This window comes from Notolepis coatsorum (assembly GCF_963971535.1).
Source record: "Notolepis coatsorum genome assembly, chromosome: 12".
Classification (NCBI taxonomy): Eukaryota; Metazoa; Chordata; class Actinopteri; order Aulopiformes; family Paralepididae; genus Notolepis; species Notolepis coatsorum.
This window is the reverse complement of record NC_140176.1, coordinates 78,308,224-78,336,127: the sequence shown is the minus strand read 5'-3', so window position 1 is coordinate 78,336,127 and position 27,904 is coordinate 78,308,224.

The window sequence follows — 27,904 nt, the reverse complement described above, 5'->3', positions numbered from 1 at the left end:
AATCGGATCACATTTAAATCGCGCATACAGATGACATAAAAACAGTGACAATAGGAAAGAAAAAAGAAAGGAAAAGAGGGGCATGGCTAAAGTGCAGGCCATATAACCATATAGCCTTGAAGTGCAAGCCATACCCGACCCAACCTCATATATTGTATATGCATATTCAACCGACCTTGGCATCTACTTGGATCCCAACGCTAAAAAAAACCTGGATATAAAAATAAAAGCATACCAGAAGTTAGTTAGGGACTCGGTCACTCTTGAACTGTGCAAACCAATGTCCCTTTGAACAGCAACAGCAACCAAAATACGTAACCATTAACGGGTCTCGAATGTCTCAGCGCAGACTATAGGCGAAGCCCGCTGGCCAGCCCGAGGCTAGCGCGTAAGCTAGTGATGAATCCGGATAGCACGTTAGCTTATTATGTACATTGTTCAGCTAGCTCGTTAGCTTCCAAAGAGGCGATACACAAGTACGACCATGAGGTCAGCTTTAGCAAGTAACAGAAGTCATTGGGAAGCCCCGCTAGTTGGATGGGCAGAGGACAGTTAGCATGTCTGGGCATGACAGCAAGTGTTTGTGAATAGTCTACCTAATCAATGTATATAGGCCCAAACCGCCAAGTCACTCACCCTCCATTGATATCAAGCAACAGACTCGGGTGTCTCCGCGAGATATTCCTTCGCTTTAGCCAACGACCAAAACAAACGCTGACCACCGACCTTCTCCAACACAGATAATTTCGCGGGAGCGAATAACGTGGGCCTCAGGCCTAGTTTCCATAGCTTAGTCAGGACCACCTTGTACTCGGCTCTCTGTGCTTGAACCTCCGGTGTAAAGTCCTCGAAAATGGCCACTTTGTGATCGCCAAGCCTCAGATTACCCCTCCTGGTACGAGCCGACCGCATGATGATTTCTCTCTGCTGGAGTCTGTTCAGCTTGACTATGATGGGCCTCGGCTCTTTGTTCACGCCGGGAGAAAACCTGCCCGCTCTGTAGGCCGATTCACAGATAGGAGGCATAGGGAGGACATCCGTCCCTAGTATCTTCTGCAGCAGTTCGGGCACGGTCTCAGAGAGACGGCCTTCACCGCTGGTCTCCGGTACTCCAACAATCCTGACGTTGTGGCGTCTATCCCGGGACTGCATCTCCTCCATTGCCGACTGTAGTTTGTTGACTTCAGCCTGCCTAGCCAGCAGGGCGGATTCAAGACCCGCCATCTTCTCACACTGTGATGATACCTCCGTTGTTAGCATGGCTAGTTCGTTAGCATTAGCCGAAGAGGCAGCGTGTATCGCCTCCATCTTGTCTGTCAGCGGTACTACCGCCAGCCGAATTTCTTCTGATATCTCACGACGGAGGCTGATACAGAAATCCGCCAACACTTTCTTCTGTGCTTCAGCGATGCGTGTCTCAGAGTCTGCGTGTAGCTTGGTCATGACCAAGAGCACAGCTTCGCTTAACTCCCCGACAGCGGGAGACGGTGCGGCCATGCTCGGCGGTGCCGGTGTCGTGCCTAATTCTTTCATGGCTCTGGTTTCCACCCCCGCCATCGTAGAAAGTCGAAAAAAGTTGATGAATGTATACTAAACACGACGACCTAGCAGACAGATAAAAAACAAATAAAAATAAAATAAAGACTAATGGGGAGAAACGTATATTCAGCACGGTAGAAGGGAGCTCATGTGAAACACGTCTACTCCATGATCGCTCAGCTCCGCCCCCCCAGTAATAGCATAATCTCAATATATCTCTCAACAGATTACTCATATTTCGGAATTATAACCACTCAAATCTGTGTTTGTTTGATACAACGTTTTTTTTCATCGGAAAAAACGGATAAATGTTTTTTTTACCATATTTCTACACATTTCCGCCGCAACATTACTCGACGAAATATCTCGACGAAATACCTCTGAATACGAATTAAAAAAAAGATTAAAGATTCGATGACTAGTTCGGCCAGAAACGGCTTTGAGGCGACACGTTACTAAGCGCTCATACTGACCTAAATGTCCTGCGGTGGTTCGACGCAGGTTCGACGGCTGGAATCTTGAACTCTGGTCGGTGGTGGGAGGAGGACCAGAGGTGCTCCGTGCAGTACACTTCCTCGTTGGCGCGCGCCGGCTATGGGGGGCTTGTGTTTCGGCGTGTGGCGCGCTGTGGACTGCGCGGTCCGGTTCGCCTCTGGTTCTGTCTTGAAAATCCACCTGCTCCCCCCCCCCCACCACCCCAAACCATGTATCCACAGTTTCAATCACCGGCAGCCCGCCACAGCCTATCTCACCCTCCCCTGAATTGTGGCAAAGTTATCTGTAGAGCAATTACGCCACCATGCGTTTTACATCGGTAACAGCACACCCTGACGTTAGTCTGTTTCATTAGGTTGTGGAATATGCAAAGGTTTGGTAAATATATCGAGAATTGAACGAATGAGAGCAGATTTAAAAATGGTTAAAAATGCCGTTTTAACATGGGAGCGGATGGAGAGTAGAAAACATGACCAGGGGTAAACAAGGCACTAAATACTATAACTATTTTTCTAGAGTGTTTCATGTTATAAGCTTTTGACACAATGAACATATATGTAAAATTAAGATATTTTCCCAATTTCATGAAATAATAATAAACACAGACACCGCTGTGCTCACACACACACTCAAAATATTTCAAAAAAGTAGTTTTCATGACCAGGGGTCCACAAGGGTTAAGCTGCCATGTTCTTCCGCAGTCAAACCGGAAGCCTCTAAAATTCTATTCTATTGTATTCTAAAATGTGACTATATGGTTTTATATTAACTTAATAAATAAACAAAAACGAAAAATCTACTTATTTCAACGAACATTTCAAACTAAATAACAGATTATGCACATAAAACGCTGAAAACAACCGAAGCAACAATAGTATTTTAATGAGGCTATTATTATTATCATTATTATTTTGCAACAAGTTAGCCCTCTCATAAATAGCACATATAAATGAATAACTAACTTGAACTAACTTAATAGGATTGAAGTGATATTTGGCTTAAAAAATCGGTCGCCTGGCAAAAAAATTTATTTAAAAAGCCTGACGATGTGCATTGGGCCGCGGCTCTCTGACGCCTTATTTTCTGGGTCCTGGCCTGAAAAGTTTGGGAACCCCTAGAAGAACGCTGCAACAAGCAGCAATACTGTGGTTATCTAGAAGAACGCTGCAACAAGCAGCAATACTGTGGTTATCTAGAAGAACGCTGCAACAAGCAGCAATACTGTGGTTATCTAGAAGAACGCTGCAACAAGCAGCAATACTGTGGTTCTCTAGAAGAACGCTGCAACAAGCAGCAATACTGGGGGGTGATTTAAAAATTGATTGATTATTGGTTACACTGAGAGGAGTTAAACTGTCGTTGTGGTGCCAAGTTCAACTGTCATCATGGTGCCATGTTCACTGTTGTCATGGTGCCATGTTCACTGTCGTCATGGTGCCATGTTCACTGTCGTCATGGTCATGTTCACTGTCGTCATGGCCATGTTCACTGTCGTCATGGTGCCATGTTCACTGTCGTCATGGTGCCATGTTCACTGTAGTTGAATTCTGGTCGCCATTTCATTCCCCCTTGATTATTGGTTACACTGAGAGGAGTTCAACTGTAGTTGAATTCTGGTCGCCATTTCATTCCCGCTTGATTATTGGTTACACTGAGAGGAGTTCAACTGTAGTTGAATTCTGGTCGCCATTTAATTCCTGCTTGATTATTAGTGACACTGCGAGAAAGTCAACCCCGTTGGATTTTGGTCACTGCTCTATCTGTGTTAAGACAAGCTATAAATGCTTAAAGGGATTTAGTGACACTGCGAGAAAGTCAACCCTGTTGGATTTTGGTCACTGCTCTATCTGTGTTAAGACAAGCTATAAATGCTTAAAGGGATTTAGTGACACTGCGAGAAGTTCAACCCCGGTTGGACTTTGGTCACTGCTCTATCTGTATTAAGACAAGCTATAAATGCTTAAAGGGATTTAGTGACACTGCGAGAAAGTCAACCCCGGTTGGACTTTGGTCACTGCTCTATCTGTGTTAAGACAAGCTATAAATGCTTAAAGGGATTTAGTGACACTGCGAGAAAGTCAACCCTGTTGGACTTTGGTCACTGCTCTATCTGTGTTAAGACAAGCTATAAATGCTTAAATGGATTTAGTGACACTGCGAGAAAGTCAACCCTGTTGGACTTTGGTCACTGCTCTATCTGTGTTAAGACAAGCTATAAATGCTTAAATGGATTTAGTGACACTGCGAGAAGTTCAACCCCGGTTGGACTTTGGTCACTGCTCTATCTGTGTTAAGACAAGCTATAAATGCTTAAAGGGATTTAGTGACACTGCGAGAAAGTCAACCCCATTGGATTTTGGTCACTGCTCTATCTGTGTTAAGACAACCTATAAATGCTTAAAGAGATTTAGTGACACTGCGAGAAAGTCAACCCTGTTGGACTTTGGTCACTGCTCTATCTGTGTTAAGACAACCTATAAATGCTTAAAGGGATTTAGTGACACTGCGAGGAGTTCAAACCCTGTTGGACTTTTATCACTGCTCTATCTGTGTTAAGATAAGCTAAGAGAAAAGGCTTTAATAATAATACATTTAAAATATCAAAGGTATAACTTTAATGGGATATGATATTTCTAAAATTCTACTGTAACAAGGGAGATATGGGGACCACGACGGGCGCTCAACAGGCCGAATTGGCCCTCGCTCTCTCGCAAAGCCAGGTTTACCGTGAAATGCACGAGAAGCATGGATATGTCATTGTGCCCCTGGCAAAGCTCCAACATTTCAATTGGCCAGAAGGAGGCACTAAGTAAGTCAGTAAGTAAGATAGGGGGCATACTCGCTGTTGTCCTCAAAGCAGAGAAGAATAACAAACACAGAGTACAATTGCATAAGAATGCACTTCATTGTTTGAATGTGTGGTTAACAGAGGCGAAATATAGATATGAGAAGACGAGGCTAGGACAGTTGAAAAGTGAGAGGAACCATGTTGACAACCAATTCACGATCCTCAAACAGAAGAATGAAATCATGACTGAGATGTATCAGCAGAAGGAGAATGCCCTGCAGCAGAGACTGACCAAGGAGGAACTGGAGCGCCGCAGCAAGGAGACGATGCTCTCTGAGGTGGGAGGTAAAGCTGTGGAGGCCGAGGAGCAGGTCAAGGTCCTGCGGCAGCAGATCAACGAGATGGAGGAGCAGATGAAGAAGACGGAGGGAGTCTATAAAGAACAGATAAAAGAACAGGAGAATAAAACTCATTCAAATTGGGTGAATGCTCGAAATGCAGAGAGGGCTTTGAACCAGGAGAAGGGCGAAACATCAAAGCTACGTGAGAAACTGGCTGTAATCACCTCACAACTAAATCAGCGTCGTGCGCCTCTCTTTAGACCCAACTATGGCCAACCTCTGGCCCCCCGTCAAGGTGACTCATACGGGCCCTCACCTGTCAGTGGGGGTGCCCCATCTCCCCCTTCAATGATGGAGGGTCCTAGACGCCCTCCCTCTGCCCCAGTGTTCCGCCCCAGACCCGGACCCGGTATGGACCTCCGAGGTCCACCGCCTCCACACTTCCGTCCCCCGCTGCCCCATCTTTACGGGCCGATGCATCTACCACCCAGTGTCCGCGGTCCCATGGGACTACGGCCTCCCTTCCCTCCAGACATGCGTTTCCCAGGACCCCGGGACCACGCGTACCCACCCCACCACCTGACCCCGGGAGCTATCCCACCCCACCTGGGGGCCCCATCTCCACAGCAGGGCCACGCTTTCCTTTGGGCCCCACCCCATCTGGGGGCCCCATCTCCACAGCAGGGCCACGCCTTCCCTGGGGCCCCACCTCACCTAGGGGCCCCATCTCCACCGGCCCACCAGCCACTATACCCCGCAACAACCCCAGACACAACGGGAACACGGCCATACAGGGCCGCAAGACCATACCCATATGAGCCCGCGGAGGACGACGCAGCTAGACAGACTATGATCCATGACAACCTAATCGGGCCCAGTCCCGAGTCCAACAGGAACCGCCCGCGCAACATCTTGCATGATATGGCAACACCACAGCAGGGCCGGAGCTACGGAAGCGGGGCCCAGGGATCAGTGGAGGCCCTGGGAGAGCAACTGGGACAGGAACTCCACCTAAGCTCCCTGTACGATAGCCTCGCCCTGCCACGAAGATCAGAACACTCCAACTCTGGGACCCGACGAAAGGAAAACATGAATGATGGTAAATGTTTCAACTGTAATAAAGCAGGCCACATAGCCTCTGAGTGCCAGGCCCCAAAGAGCGACAGGACCCGCAAGTACGAGCAGCGGGTAAGGAAGAGGGCCGGGAACAACGACCGTAACAACGACCATGACAATGACATCCTCTTAAATGAGGAAATACCATTCCTGCACCTCAACGCCAGCAACGATTTGGGCCCACCCATAGACGACGACCCAAACCCTTATGCATAAGTAGGACCTACCCCACCACACCAACAACGACCCCCGGCCTGTACAAACCACACCCGCTACGAATATCCTACCTCCCTACTCCCTGCACCTGGTAGACAAGACTCTATTCAACGGCTTCCGGCCTCCTTGCAACAGATATGTCGTTCTGTGTGCGAAGGAGTGAGAAGATGACTGCTACTCTATTCAACAACAAGAAGACGACTGCTACTCTATTCAACAATGAGAAGACGACTGCTACTGTATTCAACTACAAGAAGATGACTGCTACTCTATTCAACTACAAGAAGATGACTGCTACTCTATTCGACAACAAGAAGATGACTGCTACTCTATTCAACAACAAGAAGACTATTCAACTACAAGAAGACGACTGCTACTCTATTCAACTACAAGAAGACGACTGCTACTCTATTCAACTACAAGAAGATGACTGCTACTCTATTCAACTACAAGAAGATGACTGCTACTCTATTCAACTACAAGAAGATGACTGCTACTCTATTCAACTACAAGAAGACGACTGCTACTCTATTCAACTACAAGAAGACGACTGCTACTGTATTCAACTACAAGAAGATGACTGCTACTGTATTCAACTACAAGAAGATGACTGCTACTCTATTCAACAACGAGAAGACGACTGCTACTCTATTCAACAACAAGAAGATGACTACTACTCTATTCAACAACGAGAAGATGACTGCTACTCTATTCAACAACAAGAAGATGATTGCTACTCTATTCAACAACGAGAAGATGACTGCTACTCTATTCAACAACAAGAAGATGACTGCTACGCTACTCTATTCAACTACAAGAAGATGACTGCTACTCTATTCAACTACAAGAAGACGACTGCTACTCTATTCAACTACAAGAAGACTATTCGACAACAAGAAGATGACTGCTACTCTATTCAACAATGAGAAGACGACTGCTACTCTATTCGACAACACGAAGACTATTCAACTACAAGAAGACGACTGCTACTCTATTCAACTACAAGAAGACGACTGCTACTCTATTCAACTACAAGAAGACGACTGCTACTCTATTCAACAACAAGGGAAGTTAAACAACACACACCAATGCACACACTGATTGCAGAAGCCATTGTGCATATTGAAAGTCAAATTTTGATTTAGATATGGGTACATATGCAGAGATTTTGAAAATATTACTTATTTAAAACTGCCATTTTCTTTTATTTCTTTTTATTATGATTATTATTATTATAATTTTTTTTAATGTGATATACAGAGCTTTCTGATTTCTGTCTTTCAGCTGGCACTCACTACAACATCTCTCTCTCCCTCTCTCCCACATACACCTGTACCCCTCTCCTTTGTGGTTTCTCAGGGGGGGTCCTCCGTCTCTGTGCCAAACCAATGCCCGCCGGCCCTACTGCTCCAGAGAGAGGAAGCTGAGCCCAGCTGACTCACTGCTCCAGAGGGAAGCAGATGCAGCTGACCCCAGCTGACCGTACTGCTCCAGAACTGGGAGGCAAAGACCATACCAGCCTGCTTCACTCTGCAGCTACTGACCACCACTCAGCTATGGGACAGCAACCGTATCACTAACCAAAGAAGATACCCCAGCTGACCGTACTGCTCCAGAACTGGGAGGCAAAGACCATACCAGCCTGCTTCACTCTGCAGCTACTGACCACCACCCAGCTATGGGACAGCAACCTTATCACTAGCCAAAGAAGATAAAGATCTAAGAGACAGTTCTAGCAATCAAAGCTGCCATTCACCAGCAGGCTTTTAACCGAACCTCCTTCATCAGAGGAAAAGACAGTTATATTTCGTATATAGCATCGCGTCCCGCTCTGAGCCTTACGAGATACTCTATATCTCCTGTGATACCTAATGTATCTCCCACGAACAAAAACACATGCACCCCACCTGTATGGGGCCCCGCCCCTTATGGTGGTACCACCCATATAATCATGACTCTGGTCATGAAACACCCTTCCTCTATTTTCGTCCCAGCGTACTGGATGCTATGCACCATGCGAGCTAGCGGAATGAAAAGATTAAGGAAGATTAATAATGTTGAGGGCTTACCGGAGGATTGTGTTTCCCTGGATTCTCCGGAGCTTGTTTCGACGACGCAGACCTATGCTGGTGGTTCCTCGGCTGACGGCGACGGACCGAGGGGCAGCGCACAAGGTTTGGCTATCGGGTCGGCTTGTACAAAGGTGAGGTCTGTGTCAGTAGGCGTCAATGTCGGTGTTGGTCGTGCTGTGGAGTATGTTTCGGCACCAGGGCCGGGGCGGCTTGGCGATCGTTCCACTGTAGTGGGCGATGTCTTGGCGATCCTGGAACATGCTGTTGACGCTAATGCTACTGCTACTGCTAATGCTAATGCTACTGCTGCTTCTTCTGCTAACGCTGATGTTGACGCTGGAATGTCTAATAATCCCCGCCGCGGGATTCCGCTTTTCCCTCCTCTTGCCACCTTCATTGATGAAGGTCAGTCGGTGGTGGGTGTGGGGGGGTTCGCTGAGCTCTATTTACCTTTTTTACGGGTGAAGGGGCTGACGACGGGGTGCAGCCCGGGGGTACCTTGGCTAAGTAGCCAGGTAGCTTCTTTTTTGTGCCCAGGCGGGGATGAACGACGTTCCGCCCGGCCGTTGCTTGATAGCATGTCGGCTCGGAGGGTGGCAGTATGGACGGATGAGTGGTATACTGCTGCAGGATGGCATTTAGCGGCGGCCAGTGTTGTGGCTCAGCTGGCTACTTTCCTATCCAAGATGGCGTCGGGTTGTAGGTCTTTGAGTCCAACCGACACTATGAACGTGATTCATGTTTGTGGTGTTATAGAGATCTTGACTCAGTCGCAAGCTATAACTGCGGGGAGGATTCGGATGCTATCGACTTTGGTTGTTAGGCATCTTTGGTTGGAGCAGTCTCCTCTTGGGGAAGAGGATAGGTTTTCTCTCCTCACGACTCCTTTTTCCACAGATAGTCTTTTTGGGCGTTCTGTGGAGGCGCAGGCGGTTTTTGATTCGGGTCCTACACCGCCTCACGCTGTGCAGCCAGGGGTGGGAGCACGGTCTCGTCAACGACTGTGGCGAGATCCTCGACAGGCGGCCATGTTTCCCCCGCCAGTGGTGCCCTGGTTGGAGAATCGACAGGGTTTCGCAAGGCCGACAGTCTTGGCGGCCGAGGGATCGGCCATTTTGGGTGATTTCGGGGTTGGTAAACCACCCCGTCGTCATTTTGCCACGAGCAGCCCGCTCCCCGTTCAGTCCTCTCTCTGGTATCCCCAGAAGCGGGGCTTTGAGCATTCTCCTTTGGCTGCGGGCCGCGAACCTTCTTTGAAGCGTATGCGGCCCCATTCTTCACTTCTCATGGAGACAGGGGCTGACACCCAGTTGATGGCTGAGCCTGGGTCTGTCCGTGAGAATGTTCCGTCGTCGCGTGGTTCCTACACCGCAGGTTGTGGGTGGGTGGAACCTGGTGTTGCAGCTGCCACTAGCTTCAGTGGTCAGCAGGGGGACTCGGTGCCTCTTCTGTTGAATGCTCAGCAGGGGTTACCCCGGCTTCGCCCTCGCCAGGCGGGGTATCGCGCTGTTGCCTCCCACTCCCGTCAAACCGGCAGTGGTCTGCAAAGGAGAGGCTGGCGTGATTTGAGTGGTAGCAATATCACTGCAGGGCTTCGGCGTGTAGGAGCCCATGGGGTCCTCAGGCCTTGCGTGTCTGGCTGCGGAACGGCTCCTCAGCGTGTGCTGGAGGGGTGTTCAGGGGGTGAGTGTGTGTCCACAAGTTTGATGACCGCTCCTCCCGTATCAAACCGGCCCTTTCTGTCGGGGTCCCCCCTTGGGTGCTTTGCACGACGGGGGGGACCGGGCCAATTATCTGCTGTTCCTTGCGGCCCAGCGTCAGTTGACGGCGGGGGCGCTGTGGGATTATATTCACATATGGCGACGGGAATGTCCCTTGAATCGGTGGATGAGGAGAACGTTAGAGGCGGGGCTGGTTTTGCAGTTTGCGCGGCCCCATCCTCCGTTCTCAGGTTTGGTGCCGACCCTATTGTTAGGGTCGGGCGCGGTGACAGCCCTGGCCGACGAGATTCAATCTCTGTTGGCGAAGCAGGCCGTCGTTGTGGTCCCGAGAGAGGACGCAATGTCAGGCGTCTACTCCCGTTATTTTCTGGTGCCCAAGAAAACTGGGGGGGTCAGACCTATACTGAATCTGTCCATGTTCAATCGGTTGATTGTAGTGAGACCATTCAGGATGTTGACCGTCCGACTCCTTCTGCTTGCTGTCAGGAGGGGGGACTGGTTCACCTCCATAGACCTGAAGGATGCGTATTTTCACATACCCATTTTCCCTCCTCACAGGAAGTTCCTACGGTTCCTGTTTCAGGGCGTAGCGTACGAGTACCACAGAATGCCGTTCGGTTATTCTCTGGCTCCCCGCACATTCACCAAGTGCGTGGCGGCTGCTCTGGGGCCTTTACGTCGTCGGGGGATACGAGTTCTGTTCTATCTCGACGACATTCTGCTCCTCAGCCGTTCAGAGGAGGTTGCCAGGTCTCATACTCGACTGGTGGTGGAATTCCTCACCAGCCTGGGTTTTGCTGTGAATTGGAAGAAGAGTACCCCTCTTCCCAGTCAACAGGTGGAGTACTTGGGCTTGACATTGAGGTCGAAGCCCATGCTTGCGACCCTCTCGGAGCAGCGTCGGGGGGATCTCCGTCACGCGCTCGGGGGTTTCCGTCTGGGAGGGACGGTTACGGCGCTGCAGGTGATGCGTCTGCTGGGCCTTATGTCGGCGGCCCACACGGTGGTTCCTCTTGGCCTCCTCTTTATGAGGCGGATACAGAGGTGGTTTCTCTCTTTGAGAATAGATCCGGTGTGGGGCAAAGGGAGACGGTTGACGGTTCCTTTGTCGATATGGGGGGATCTCGCCCACTGGGGGAGGCTGGGTATCCTCTCCGCTGGGGTCCCCATGGGCAGCAGTGGCTCCCACGTCACGGTTTTCACCGACGCCTCTCTCACAGGTTGGGGAGGGGCGTTTCGGACCCACGCAGTGGGGGGCAGCTGGACGGGTCATGCCGACCCAGCTGTCCTGCATATCAATGTGTTGGAGTTGAAGGCGGTCCTCCTGGTCCTCAAACGGCTCGGCCACCTGGTGGTAGGCAGGCATGTTTTGATCAGGACGGACAATGTGACGGCGGCGGCGTATATCAACAGGCAGGGTGGGACTCGTTCCGCCCGCCTGCTCCGGGTGGCGCGCGAACTGTTGCTATGGGCATCCCGCAGGCTGCGCAGTCTGCGGGCGCTCCACGTTCCTGGTACGGAAAATGTGGCGGCGGATATAATGTCTCGGGGCGGTCCTCGTCGCAACGAGTGGGAACTCCGCCCCGACATAGTCAGACAGATCTGGGATCGGTTCGGGGAGGCCTCGGTAGATCTGTTTGCGTGCCGACGTTCTCACAAGTGCCCCTTGTGGTTCTCGCTCAGTCGAGCGGATCATCCCCCCTTGGGGGTGGATGCCTTCTCGACCTTTCCGTGGCCGCCCGGTCTTCTGTACGCCTTCCCTCCTGTACAGCTGTTGAGTCAGCTGTTGGAGCGGATACGGAGGGAGCGCAGGACGGTGATCCTGGTCGCGCCGGACCGGGGCACGTCAGTGTGGTTCCCGGTCTTAATCCAGCTTCTGGTCGCTCCTCCTTGGGTCATTCCGTGGTCAGCGACGGCCCTCTCGCAGCACAACGGAGTGCTTGTCCAGCCTCCGGTGTTGGGTCAACGCCTGGTGGTGTGGCTGGTGGGAGGGTGAGTCTGGAGAGGATGGATCCCGCAGTGGTTGATACCATCCGGTGTGCGCATGCTCCCTCCACTGTCGCGGTTTACGCGGGCAGGTGGCGTGCGTTCCAAGAATGGTGTAAGGGGGGGGGCTGGGACCCAGCCTCCTGCCCCCTGGATGCTGTTCTGGGTTATCTCCAGTCTCTCCTTGATAGTCTGTCGGCTTCGACAGTGAGGGTATATGCAGCAGCTATATCCTCCTATCATGAGGGATTTGAGGGGGATGTCTTGTTCAGCCACCCTCTTGTGAAGCGTTTCCTGCTTGGCGCTCGACGCGTTAAGCCGGTGCAACGCTCCTTGGCTCCGACTTGGGATCTTCAATTGGTCCTCGGTCGGTTGTCCTTGGCCCCGTTTGAGCCGCTCGAGCAGGCGCCATTGGGACGGCTGTCTTTCAAGACCGCGTTCCTACTGGCTGTCACTTCCGCTAAACGCGTGGGTGAGCTCTGTGCTCTCTCGGTACGTCCAGAGTGCCTGTCTTTTCGGACCGATTGCGGTGCCACTCTGCGACCTAATCCTGCTTTCGTGCCTAAGAATATCCGGAGTTCCTTCCGCTCCCGGGATATTGTGGTTCAGGCTTTTCGTCCTCCTCCTCACACTAGTGAGTTAGATGCGGGCCTTCACCTGTCATGTCCAGTCCGTGCTTTGGGGTTTTACCTCAGCCGTACTCAGGACTTCAGGGTTACCGACCAGCTTTTTGTCTGTTACGGTGGGGCTCGTGCTGGTAAGGCACTGTCGAAGCAGCGCCTGTCCCATTGGTTGTGCGAGGGTATTGCCCTCTGCTACACGTTGGCTGGGCAGGATCCCCCTGGGGGCGTCAGGGCGCACTCCACTCGTGGGGTGGCTGCCTCTGCCGCTCTCCTGGGTGGGGCCTCGGTGGAGGACATCTGTGCTGCAGCTTCATGGTCCTCACCGGGCCCCTTTGTAAGGTTTTACCTCATGGACATGACCGGGGGTTCTGTCTCCCAGGCGGTTCTGGGGTCTGTGGCCTTTCCTGCTTCCCGTCCTTTGGTCGGGTAGCAGGAGTGTATGGGTATGGGCCACAGTGTGTTGAGTCACACGTGGTTCCGCCTGTACGGTGTGTTCAAGGGGTTCTGGCTCCCTCTTGTTCGCATTCAGGTGGAGTTGACTGCGCCCCCCCTTCGTTAGGAAGGATGGGGTGACAGGGCTCCCCGCACCCCTTGATGTGGGCTTACGGGTCCTCAGGGGGTACATCTGTCGGGTCTCGCGCCCGCTCTTCCCCATTATCTCGTAAGGCTCAGAGCGGGACGCGATGCTATATACGAAATATAACGATAGGTTATGTAGATAACCTAGTTATATTAGTATTGGCTAAGCGTCCTGCTCTGCGCGCCCTGAGTTCCCTCTTGAGGGATTTTTTCCTGGGACGGGTTTTTGGCGAGGAAGGGTGTTTCATGACCAGAGTCATGATTATATGGGTGGTACCACCATAAGGGGCGGGGCCCCATACAGGTGGGGTGCATGTGTTTTTGTTCGTGGGAGATACATTAGGTATCACAGGAGATATAGAGTATCTCGTAAGGCTCAGAGCGGGACGCTTAGCCAATACTAATATAACTAGGTTATCTACATAACCTATCGTTAACCTGTTTCAGTTGTGAAACGAACCAAGGACAATGCGAAAGAAGAAGACCAACTGGGACGACCGAGAGAACCATCGGACTGGACTGGCCCGGGGGTATTGGATGGCGGAGGGGAGGGGGACCTGCCACCTGAGATTCTACAAATGATAAGGCAAGTTGAAACACACACTACAGACAATATATATACTGAACTTTGTTTGGAGTCTATTACTGTCAGAATGAAGATGGTTTTGCAAATTGAGTATTGAGGGGTATTGGGATGATTTTGTTTTGTGTTGATCACTATGATGGATTGGAATGTGGTGTCGGGGAGGCCTATAGCAGCCAAGCGTCATGTTTTGTTTTGTTTTGTCACATGTACCAAGCTTCACGTTTGTTTTGTCACATGTCACATGTAAAATGTGTTTGTTTTGAATCATGAAGGACATGATTTTTCTGCAAGATACTGGTTTTTGTGTTTTGTGATTCTATCTTTCCAGCCTGGTGAAGAGCTTGGAGAAATATGTTTCCACCTGGACACTGTGTATGAATCCACCTTTGACCACCCAGACCTGGACACTTATTCTGAATCCATCGACCACCAGAGACAGTCACCTGTCAACTAGGGGCACCTGTCATCTGGTAGTATAGAATCCATGGTCTGATTCTGAGGATTGTGTGTAAGTCTTCTCACCACACATAAGATACATTGAACATTTGCAAAGAGACACGAACGTCAAAATGATCAAGATGAGATGAGGGTGAGATCAGCGCCTCTCTCCGACAAGTGGCATGCCGGCGCCCCTACGTCATCTAAGGGGTGATCGACTGTCCGGAGGATAACAACGCTAACAGTACCGCGTTTTTTCATTTGCTTTCATGATTTTCTTTTTTTTTTTTATTATTATTATTTTATTATGATTGTTCCTTTTATTCTACCTAAGAATATGACATTTTACAATTACCTGCATATGTGGATAGTGTCTTAAAGGGGAACTCCAACAAAGCTTAGCTTATTTAACATCTTCCCTGGAGTTAGACAAGAAGATACATACCTTTTTTGTCTCTGTGCGTGCATTTTAGCTTTGGGAATAGACGCTCCGTTAGCATAGCTTAGCTTCATCACTGGAAGTGAGGCAGGGCTGTAGCCTTACAGTGCCTTACAGTGTATTGCAAGGTCTGACATTGACCAAACTTGATATGCATGACCTTGGTGGGCTCTAGGTCAACTCCTGAAAAGGGGGTCAATGTCAGACTTTGCAATCAAAAGTTAGGGGGCTAATAACCCTTGCCATAATTTCAGTGCGCCCCCTAACTTTTGATTGCAAGGTCTGACATTGACCCCCTTTTCAGGAGTTGACCTAGAGCCCACCAAGGTCATGCATATCAAATTTGGTCAATGTCAGACCTTGCAATACACTGTAAGGCACTGTAAGGCTACAGCCCTGCCTCACTTCCAGTGATGAAGCTAAGCTATGCTAACGGAGCGTCTATTCCCAAAGCTAAAATGCACGCACAGAGACAAAAAAGGTATGTATCTTCTTGTCTAAATCCAGGGAAGATGTTAAATAAGCTCATTTCCCAAAATTTTGGAGTTCCCCTTTAAGACTGTGGTTTAGTGATATTAATGCTTAGAATTATCGTGCTACTTTCTGCCAAGTATGTGATTATGATGTATTGATGATTGATTTATTGTTCTACCTAGTACTTGAGACTGTAGTTTGGTGATGTTGATGTTTGAAATGACCAAGGTGTGTGCCAAGAATGGCACAAAGGGGGGAAATGTGAGTGTAATTTCACATTTCTCCTCAGTTGTGAGTCAGGCTTATGGCTTTCTGCAAAACACTGCACCCATTCATCAGGCTTGATAAGGATTGATACAGTCGAAGGTCAGCGTGTTCCTGCGAGGGGCCCCGTTTGCACCTGTTCAAAAGCATATCTCTTCTGTCTTCCGGATGGCCATATAAAACTTGACCCAATCAGAACGATCCTCCCAATTTCTAAACGTACCAATGATAAATCTCTATTCCGTGTGTTTATAAACATATACACTTAGCTTTTCTTTGCTTTCGCTCTGGCAAACCTGTGTTCATGTTCTTTGATATACGTTCTGCCAAACTGAGAGTCCTTTCATGGATGCAAACCGTTTTTTGTTCAAATAAACCAACGTGAGTATTCAGAGCCTTATCTCCTTGCTTCATTTGATTACTTGATTCTTGTCTGACCATGTTACTGTTTGCTGGTCTGTACATTTAGATGCGCTCATAAGACCTGTCCTGTGTTATTCTGCATTCATTAACCAATGATGACTAGTCAAAATCCACGACAACCTATAGCTATATTTAGAATAGACTGTATTAATAGTAATATAATAGTAGTTGGCTAGTTGCACGCTTCTGGCCACCTCCTGCAGTGTGCGCATACACACATACTGTATACAGTACGTGCAAAATGAATCGTTCCAGCAAAGTACTGTAGGCTTTGTCAATATACTGAACGACTGTGCATTGTCAAGAGCCAATCGCACAGGTTGCCTCATCTCATCTGGCTCTGCAAATAGATCTAGAGTCCTGCTGATGATCTCTCTCTCTCTCTCTCTCTCTCTCTCTCTCTCTCTCTCTCTCTCTCTCTCTCTCTCTCTCTCTCTCTCTCTCTCAAATCCATTCAGAGAACGGAATGCAGTGCCCGCGACGCGGGTCTTGATTGATTGATTGATTGATTGATTGAAAATTGTATTAACAGATTGCAGAATGGGTACAATACAGTACAGCTCAATACACACAATTGTTAAGGGGATGCAGACCAGAGAAAGACTTTCGTCTTGTTTACATCAGGGTCCCCCATTTTCAATTCATCATAACATATGACATACATGACATACAGATAGACAGTACTGCTACATCTATACATTTATGACATACCAGATTTACAAATACAGTACTGTTTGTGATCCAAAAAGAGTAAAAAGAAAAAAAAGAGAGTATATACATTTGACGAAGAAACTGTACATTGGAGGAGGTGGGGGGGGGGGGGGGTTGGGTAGGTGGGGTGGGGTGTGGGGGGATGGGTAGGCGGGGTGGGGGTAACCGTACATTGGATTATCAACTAAACCTTACTTGGTCCAAGAAGAGGGTCTTGTGTATTACTGGGTTTAAGTCAGTTGTTTATTTATTTATGTTTTACTGTTTGCATACGAGGTGGTCCGCAAATGTTCTTGATAACAATCTAGTGGTCCGCATAAAACAGAAGTTTGGGAACCACTGATATAGACGATCTCTAAATATGCGTTCTATGCTACGTATACAGTACTGCATATCTGTATGTCATGTCATAAATGTCATGATATATATCTGTATATCTGTATGTTGTGTATGTCATAAATGTCATTATGAATTGAAAATGGGGGACCCTGATGTAAACAAGACGAAAGTCTTTCTCTGGTCTGCATCCCCTTAACAATTGTGTGTATTGAGCTGTACTGTATTGTACCCATTCTGCAATCTGTTAATAAAATCTTCAATCAATCAATGGCCTGGGCGGCCAGAGCATTACTGTTCTAACAGTAATATATAATCCATTTCAGACAGAAAGCACGCAATAAGTTATAATAATAATAATTATTATTATTGAAAAGTTCTGTATTGCTAAAGTCGTATTTGGGGGAAATTAACCAATGGTATGCTTTTTTTTTAATTTTATTTAAATTTTGGGTAAGAGTTTCTTATTTCGGTAAGAGTGCTCTCGACCACTCTTATAATTTGTTCTTGCCTGAGAAAAAAGCAACAATAAGAAAACTTTGCTGAATCCCACGTAAGAACAAAGTACGAGGAAATGTGTTCTTATATCGCTTCATGCATGAGGCCCAATGTTAATATCAGACCATATTATTTGTATGACAGTGAAGTTATTGAATCTTTTTGTAGTGTCTCTTTTCGGTGTTGCACTTTTTAGACGGTCCCTGGCTGCGCACTTGCCTCACAGCCGACTGCACATAGAGATCAATATTATTAAATGTACAGCGCCGAGGACGGCTCGTTTAGGTGAAAATAAGGTTGTAGCTCATTGTCTACCTCTACCTTACTACGATAGGAAAGAGGTGTCCTTTGTGTTTTTTTTTCTTTTGATCAAATGTTTTATTTTCTCTTTTTTTACATGAAACAAGACAAACAATACAGTAACAGTAATAATCAACAATAACTCACAGGACAATAACAGAAATAATAATAACAATAATGACAGTCCGGTAATTAAATCAGAATGAAAATAGACTAAAAGACATAAAAATAATAAATACAATACATGGACACTCGCTCGCTCACCCCCCCCCCTTCTCAGGACCCCAACGTGGGCTATACATCCACTACTTCATTCAACACCAGAAAACTACACATTTATATGCGATGCTGGCTTCATTAACACCTAAAACCCGCGCAGTAGATATCTCTAGATAAATCACATCGAGATAGGTGAGAATCCATACCTTCGGGCACATTTTATCCGGTTGAATCCAGCGTAACACTATCAACTTTTTGGCAGCTGTAGAACCCACCAAAATGAGTCTCTTTACATGTACAGAGGTTGATAACTGAGAAACATCATTCAACAACAGTACAGAAGGCAGTGTCGGTATGGTCAGAGAGAAAATCTCTGATAATTGAGTGGTAACATTTTCCCAGAAGGTCTCAACAGGAGGGCATTCCCAATACATATGCATATATGTACCAATAGCACCGTTTGAACACAAGGAGCATCGAGAGTCAGGTCTGAGGGTCAGGTAAGGGGTCTAGGGGTCAGGTAAGTCCTATGAACAAAGTTAAGATTAATCTGTTGGTGATCTGGGTTGCGTGATGATGGCCGAACATTTTCCCAGACTGCATCCCAATCAAAATCTACCTCCATCTCTGGGATATCCTTCCTCCAAACCGTGTCTAGGGGAAGGACCTTATATGAGGACGTAAGTAAGTGGCGATAAAAGTCAGAGACGAAGCCTCTCGACGTCTCCTTGTCATAAAATAATTTGTGAAACCTGTGGTGCTCAAGTGGAGCATCCCATGGGACGCCGTGAGCCTTCAGAGCTGCTCTTATTTGTAAATAGAAGAAAAAGGAGGATCTGGGGAGGTCAAATTGGTTGGATATATCTTGAAAACAGCGGAGACCAGAGTCATCGAAGATATCCCCCAATGTGTGTATGCCTTTCTTTTCCCAACCAGGGTTTGATTGATTGATTGATTGAAAAGTTTATTAACAGATTGCAGAATGGGTACAGTACAGTACAGCTCAATACATACAATTGTTAAGGGGATGCAGACCAGAGAAAGACTTTCGTCTTGTTTACATCAGGGTCCCCCATTTTCAATTCATCATAACATATATGACATACATGACATACAGATAGACAGTACTGCTACATCTATACATTTATGACATATCAGATTTGCAAATACAGTACTGTTTGTGATACAAAAAGTGTCCAGAAAAAGAGTGTATATACATTTGACGTAGAAACTGTACATTGGAGGAGGTTGGGTTGGTGGGGTGGGGTTGGTGGGTGGGGGCTGTACATTGGGGGGGGGGGGGGGGGGGGGGGGGTTGGGGTAGGGGGGGGAATAGGTGTCTGATAGGTTGTTGTCCAATAAGGAGTAAATTGTTATTAAATAGGGGATGATTAGTACACGTTTTCTGTGTGTCACGCCAAATCCGGATCACATGTGTAATAAGAGGGCCAAATCTTAAGTTGCATTGCTTAATTGATATGTTGGTGTATACTATATCCTGGAGTCTTCTCCTCCAATGGTCTCCAGGATACCGCTGCTTGAGAATCAAACCAGGTGATCAGTGGTCTTAAAGAGAACGCTTGAAAGTAATATTTGAAGTCTGGAAAGGCTAAACCCCTGTCGGATTTATTTCTCTGTGCAGTGGATCTTTTTAATCGTGGGCGTTTGTTGTTCCAAATGAATTTATATGCAGCAGAGTGCATTTTTTGCCAGTACCCAACAGGGGGGGGGGGGGGGGGGGGGGGGTAACGGCAACATGGAGCTGATGAAGTTAATTCTGGGCAAAACATTCATCTTAACTATCGACGCTCGGGCCTGTAATGAGTTTATTTTTTTTGACCACCTGCTGAAGTCATCTGTGATCCTGTCTCGCAAGCCGGAGTAATTATACTTCACCGTCTGGCCTATAGTGGGGAATATTTCAACTCCAAGACATTTAAAGTGTTCTACCATGAGTATATTTGCTGGGAGGATGGAAGGCCGATTTTGGCCAGTTGATCTTAAATCCCGATAGACTGCCAAAATCATCTATTACTTTGAGAAGATGAGGTAGGGAGGTGGCAGGGGTTCTGCATGAACAAGAGTACATCATCTGCATATAAGCTGATGTGATGCTGTGTGCCCTTAATTGAGACCGGTGATATGGTCTGGGATTGTCTTATGTACTGAGCTAAAGGTTCGAGGGATAGAGCAAATAGTCCGGGACTAAGAGGACAACCCTGTCTGGACGAGTGCGATACAGGGAAGAGTGGCGAGCAAAGTTTACCTGTTAAAATCATGGCCGATGGACCTGTATATAGCACTTTGATCATATGGATGAAACCTTCACCTAACCCCATCCTTCTAAGTACTGCCCATAAATAAGACCACTCCAATCTGTCAAAGGCCTTCATCGCGTCTAAGGATATAATAATAATAATGGATTGGATTTATATAGTGCTCTTCATGACACCCCAGTGACCCCAGAGCGCTTACAGAGTCCATTATTCGTTCATACACAGTCATACTGGTGGTGGTAAGCTACAATTGCAGCCAGAGCTGCCCTGAGGCCGTAGGGGTCGCGGTATCCTTGCTAGCATTGATCACATGCAGTAACCGTCTAATATTATCCGTGATCAGGCGGCCTCTCATGAAGCCTGTCAGATCAGGGTGAACTAGAGATGTCATATGCTTTTGAAGTCGGATGGCTAGCACCTTAGCGTACAGCTTGAGATCGGTTCCGAGGAGGCTTAAGGGTCTATAGCTGCCGCATTCGGTGGGGTCCTTATCTTTCTTAAGTAGGACAGATATGAGTGCCATATTGACATCCCTGGAAAAGTTTCCCTCTTTGATTGAGTGTAAAATCATATACATTTACATTTTACATTTAGTCATTTAGCTGACGCTTTTATCCAAAGCGACTTACAAGTTCTGTACGACAAGCCATCAGGAAGAGCACAACTCTATCAGCTGAGTAACAATGTTCATCAAAGTGTTGAGTGCTACAGTGTAGGTTAGTTTATTAGGACAAGTGCATGACAGTATGGTTAGTTAGGGTTAGATTTCTTTTTTTTTTTTAATTCAGATAATGGTTGAAGAAGTGAGTCTTTAGTCGACGGCGAAAGATTGGACGTGTTTCGGCTGTCCTAACTGGGGTGGGTAGTTCATTCCACCATTGTGGGGCAAGGACTGAGAATAGGCGACTTCTCTTTGATGACCCTCCCGGAGCTTGGATAGGAGTAGGTCTGAGGCGGCCAGAAGATGCAGAGCGTAGGGGTCTTGAGGGTGTGTAGTTAGAGACCATTGACCGGAGGTAGGCGGGAGCAGTTCCCTTTGCCGCACGGTATGCTAGGTCAAGGGCCTTGAAGCGGATTCGTGCAGCAATGGGGAGCCAGTGCAGGTCCCTAAGAAGTGGGGTGACATGGGCCGACTTCGGTAGGTTTGAGATCAGGCGGGCCGCTGCGTTCTGAATGAGTTGAAGAGGCTTAGTGGCAGTGGCCGGGAGGCCAGCGAGCAGTGCGTTGCAGTAGTCGAGGCGGGAGATGACTGTTGATTGGACGAGGAGTTGGGTGGCTTCTTTTGTCAGGAAGGGGCGTATCCTTCTGACGTTGCTCAGGAGGAATCGGCAGGTTCTGGTTGTCGCTGCGATGTGAGCAGAGAAGTTCAACTGGTCGTCGAGGACAACACCAAGGTTCTTGGCGGTCGGGGACGCGGTCACAGCTGCATTCTCGACTGTGATGGAAAGGTCGGTCAGGGGGGAGGATTTGGCCGGCAGGTGGAGCAATTCTGTTTTGCTTAGGTTCAGTTTGAGGTGGTTGGTCGTCATCCAGGCGGAGATGTCGGACAGACAGGCAGAGATCCGCTCAGAGACGTGGATATCTGAGGGAGGGAAGGAGAGGAAGAGTTGAGTATCGTCGGCATAACAGTGGTAGGAGAAGCCATGAGACGTGATAATGTTACCCAGTGATTTAGTGTAGAGGGAGAAGAGAAGGGGTCCTAAAACCGAGCCCTGGGGGACACCCGTCCGCAGGGGGCGGGTGGCCGACAGGGTCCCTCTCCATGACACTTGGTAGGAGCGGTCATTGAGGTATGATGACAACCATGTCAGCGCAGAGCCAGCCACTCCCATTCCTGCGAGGGCCGCGAGGAGGATCTGGTGGTTGACTGTGTCGAAGGCTGCAGATAGATCTAGGAGAATCAGGACAGAGGAGAGGCCTTTCGCTTTTGCTAAGTGAAGTGCCTCTGTGACCGCAATGAGGGCTGTCTCTGTGGAGTGACCAGTCCTGAAGCCTGACTGATTAGGGTCTAGGAGGTCATTCTGTAAGAGATAAGCAGTAAGTTGGTTGGATACAGCACGTTCAAGTGTTTTAGAAAGGAAGGAGAGAAGAGAGACAGGACGGTAGTTGCCTATGACGGTAGGGTTCAGGGATGGTTTTTTTATGAGGGGCGTGACTCTGGCTTGTTTTAGGGAGGTGGGGACCACCCCCGAGTTGAGTGAGGAGTTGATGGTTGCAGTTAGGAATGGGAGGATGTCTGGTGCTATGGACTGGAGGAGTGGGGAAGGTAGCCGGTCCAGCTGGCATGTAGTCGGACGGTTCGACGTTACCAGTGTCAGGGTCTCGGCTTCTGTAATGGGAGAGAAAGATGACAGAGTGAAGGATGAGGTTCTCGATTCAGCATTTGGAATGGGTGGGGGTTGGGAGAAGGAGCTGCGGATGTTCTCCACTTTTTCCTCAAAGAAGATCGCAAAGTCTTCGGCAGAGAAAGATGAGGGAGGGGGGGGTGGGGGGGGAGTGAGGAGGGAGGACATGGTAGCATGCAGTTTGCGAAGATTCTTGGCAGAGGCCTCGATCCTATGGTGAAAGAAAGAAGCTTTGGCATTAGTAATGGTTTTGGAGAATGTTAACAAGAGGTTGTGATATGTGTCGATGTCAGCAGTGAGGCGTGACTTTCTATACTTCCTTTCAGCTGCTCTCAGGACCTGTCTTTGTTCTCTCACTGGATCTGTCAGCCATGGACTGGGTGGGGAACGGCGGGCAGGTTTCTCAACGAGGGGACAGAGCTTGTCGAAGGAGGTTGCAAGGGCTGAGAGGAGGGTGGAGGTTGCCATCTCTGTGGAGAGAGCAGAGAAGGTGTCACTCAAAGGTAGAGTGGATAGTATGTCAGAGGAGAGGGTGGAGGGGGATAGGGAGGGCAGGTTGCGTCTGAGTGAGACGGTTTGAGTTGGGGTGAAGACCTTTCGGTTAAGCATATCAAGTAATAGGGGTCCAAGTACATCCCAGAATGAGAGGTACAGTTCGGGCGGAATACCGTCCCAGCCAGGGGCTTTACCACTTTGCAAGTCAGCAATCGCCTCCCTAAGTTCCTCTAGTGTAATAGGTGCATCTAACCGTTTAGCGTCATCCTCTGAGAGTTGTGGTAAGTTAATTTGATCAAGAAATTCCTCCAGCTTATTATGATCGAAGATCACTTCTGATTCGTACAGGTTGGAATAAAATAAACTAAAAGTCTTGTTGATTTTTTTGGGGTCGGTGGTAACCTTCCCGTGTTGGTCCTTGATGGCAGGGATATCCGCAAATTGTTCACTGGCCCGTATCTTCATAGCTAGTAGGTGACTAGGTTTAGAGCCATGAAAGTAATAATGTTGTCTTGTTCTGTGCATTTGAAATTCAGATTGTTGTCTTAAGATGGAGTTAATCTCCTTTTTCATCATTTTAATTTGAAACTCCAGTTGACCAGAGTAGTTGTGCTGCAAAGAGGAGAACAACGTGGAGTGAAGCCCTTCCAGTTCTACCAATTTGGAGAGACGTTCCTTACGGAGGTTAGAGGCAAAGAGAGTAGTGTTACTCCTGATAAAACCCTTAACCGAGTTCCATAAAATTCTGGGGTCTTGTACCGATCCAGCATTAAACTGCAGGAATTCAACAAGTTTTTCTTTAAATTGCAGGTTGAATTCCTTGTTCTTCAACAGTGTCGAGTTAAAGCGCCATCTAGGGGCCCGGGATGTCATTCTACTGAGTGAATATTTGTGGTCTGACAATGCAGTGGGCCCCAATTCAACGTCAAAGCTATCAAATAGTCTAGGGGACGCAAAACATAATCTATTCTAGAAAAGGTTTTGTGTCTTGCTGAGAAAAAGGGAAAATCTCGCACAGTTGGATTGAGCGACCGCCACAAATCAATTACCCCTGTGTCCTTGGACCAGGCCTGTAGGGCAGTGGAGGCCTGTCTCTGGTCATTGGTTGTGGTGTGATTGGATTTATCAATCAAGGGAACCCAGATGGCATTAGAATCCGCACCCACTATAAATGAATACTCAGGGAGATCCAGCATCGCTGCAGTGAGTATAGCATAGAAGTTAGCGTCATAAACATTAGGGGCGTAAGCCGCTACCAGAGCAATTTTCCTGTTAAAGTAATCTATCTTGGCAATAGTAATTCGACCATCTGCATCAGACCATATGTCTAATAGTTTAACATTCAACTTCCGTTTAGCTACTATAGCTACACCATGGGCCTTGGTGCCAAAGGAAGAGGAGCTTATGTTATGATAGACTTTATCCGCCAGCTTTGTATTGTCAGCCATTAAAAGATGCGTTTCACTTAAAAGAGCCACATCAACCTGTTGTCTTTTCATCCATGTTAATACGCATGTGCGTTTATGATGAATATTAATCCAAATCAAGGTATTTAAATTAGCCATAGTCTAAACAGGTGTCCTTTGTGTTTTAAAAACATTTCGCTTAAGACTTATTGACCACGGAAATTTGAATCTGTGAATATCTTTCTAACTTTACCTAAGTCTCCCAATTGCGATACAATAAAGCGAATCTTCATCACAAATCATATTCTCAAAATAATCTGATGGGCAGATATTATTGCTGGCGGACCTATTTCAGCCTGCGAGCCGCCTATTGCCGACCACCGAACGAAAGGTTATGACTATAACCTAGTTATATGAGTACTGGCTGAGCGTCTCGCTCTTCGCCATACCGAGATATACCCCTATCTCCAGTACCTACTGTACTTCATTAACGAAAACAATGCACCCATGCACTTGACCAGGCCCCGCCCCAGTGTGCCCCTATAAGACACCGGACATGGTCATACTCGCCCTTCCTCTGGAAAAAGTTTCCATCATAGAAAACCCAACCAAGGGACCTCAGGGCGCGCTAAGAGCGAGACGCTCAGCCAGTACTCATATAACTAGGTTATAGTCATAACCTTTCGTTATATAGCGTACTGGCCTCGCGTCTCGCTCTTCGCCATACCGAGATATGGGGCAGAGCAGACACGTGGCCCGACAAATGTACCCCCTGAGGACCCGCAAGCCCTACCACCAGGGGGGAGGGGAGTCCCGTCCACCCGCCCTTCCTAGTGAAGAGGGGGCGGCAGTCAACTCCACCAAAGTGCGAAAAAAGAGGGAACTAGAGAACCCTAAAAACGCACAGCACAGGCGGGACCACGTGTGACACATCACCCCGTGGCACACACCCACAAACCCCTGCTAACCCACCGAAGGGCGGGACGCAGGGGAGGTCCCAGACCTCAGAACCGCCTGGGAGACAGAACCCCCAGTCATGTCCATGAGGTAAAACCTAACGAAGGGACCCGGGGCCCCCCTAACAAGGCGGCAGAGGCCGCCACTCCACGAGTGGAGTGCGCCCTGACACCCCCAGGGGGGCCAGTCCAGCCAACGTGTAGCAAAGGGCAATGCCCTTGCACAACCAATGTGACAGGCGCTGTTTGGACAGTGCCTTACCAGCGCGAGAGCCACCGTAACAAACAAAGAGCTGATCGGTAGCCCTGAAGTCCTGAGTCCGACTGAGGTAAACCCCCAAAGCCCGGACGGGACACGACAGGTGAAGGCTCGCCTCTAACTCACCAGCGTGAGGAGGCGGATGAAATGCCTGAACTACAATATCCCTGGAGCGAAAAGAGCTCCGGATATTTTTTGGCACGAAGACTGGATTAGGCCTCAGAGTCGCACCGCTATTGACACAAATAGACAAGCACTCAGGCCGCACCAAGAGAGCACACAGCTCACCCACGCGCTCAGCAGAGGTGATGGCCGGCAGGAATGCAGTCTTGAAGACAGCTGTTCCAAAGACGCCTGCTCAAGAGGCTCAAACGGGGCCTCAGACAACCGGCCGAGGACCAGTTGGAGGTCCCAACTCGGAGACAGAGAACGTTCCATCGGCTTAAGACGCCGAGCGCCAAGCAGGAAACGCTTCACAAGAGGGTGGCTGAACAACGTAACGCCCTCAAACCCCACATGATAAGAGGATATAGCCGCGGCATATACCCTCACCGTCGAAGCCGACCCAAAATAGACTGATGGAAGGAAAGGACAGCGTCCAGGGGGCAGGACACCGGGTCCAAGCCCCCCACTCTACACCACTCTTGGAAATACGCCACCTACCCGCGTAAGCCGTGGTAGAGGACGGAGCGCGCGTGTGCCGGATAGCGTTAACCACAGAATAGCCAAGACGCATCCCCACCAGATTCACATTGACAGCAGCCAAGCTTAGAGGCTGCCCCAGAACAGGAAGGTAGAACAGAGTTCCGCGTGCCTGAGAGAGGGCCCGCGGTGACCACGGAACAGGCCACGGCAGGGCCACACAGAGCTGAATCAGGGCCGGGGACCAAACAGCTGAGCCCCGGCCCGGCACGACCAGGACCAAGTCCCGCGCTCCCGACGTACCCGCCCCAACAGCTGAGCTATCAGGTGTAAGGGGGGGGAAAGCGTACAGAATCCCGGACGGCCACGGAATCGGTCCCAGACCTGCCCGACTATGTCCGGATGTAATCCCCACTCGTCAGGGTGAGGACCGCCCCGCGACATCACACCTGCACCCACATTCACCCTGCCGGGGATGTGGAGAGCCCTCAGGCTGCGCAGATGGAAAAACGCCCATAGCCAGCCGACCGGCGCCCGGTGCAGATGGGGGAGCGTACTCCTCCCTGTCTGTCGATATACAACGCTGATGGCGTGTTGTCCATCCTGATCAAAACACCGTTTGAGGACCAGAAGGACTGCCTTCAATTCCAACACATTGAATGTAGCGTAGACCGGGCAGCATGGTCTTGCCAGCTGCCCCCTACTGCGTTGGCCCGACGCGTCCCCCCCCCCAGTGAGGGAGGCGTCGGTGAAGACCGTGACGTGTGACAGCCTGCTGCCCATGGGGACCCCGCTGGTGAGGGCCCCAGGCCCTCTCCAGAGGGCGAGGTCCCCCAGTACTGACAAGGGAACCTTAGCCGCTTCCACTTGTCTCTCACCGAGTCTATTTCCATACTGGAAAACCACCTCTGTATCCTCCTCGTGAGGTGAAGAGGAGGCCAAGAGGGACCACAGAATGAGTAGATGCCATCATACCGAGCAGGCGCATCACAGACAGCGCCGTAACCGTCCTAGGACGGAACCTCCCGAGCGTGCCGAGAACACCCACTCGCCGCCGCTCCGAGAGGGATGTCCATATAGACCTTGAGCTTAGAATAAGCCCAAGTACTCCACCCGTTGACTGGGAAGAGGAGTACTCTACTTCCAGTCTACAGCAAAACCCAGGCTGGTGAGGAATTCCACCACCTGCCTGGTATGAGACCTGACCCTGACCGCCAAGGACCAGAACGTCGTCCAGGGCAGAATACACTTCGTAACCCCCGACGACGCAGAGGCCCCAGTGCGGTCTCTCCACGCACTTGGTGAAGATGCGGGGAGCCAGAGAATAGCCGAACGGCAGCCTCTGGTACTCATACGCTAAA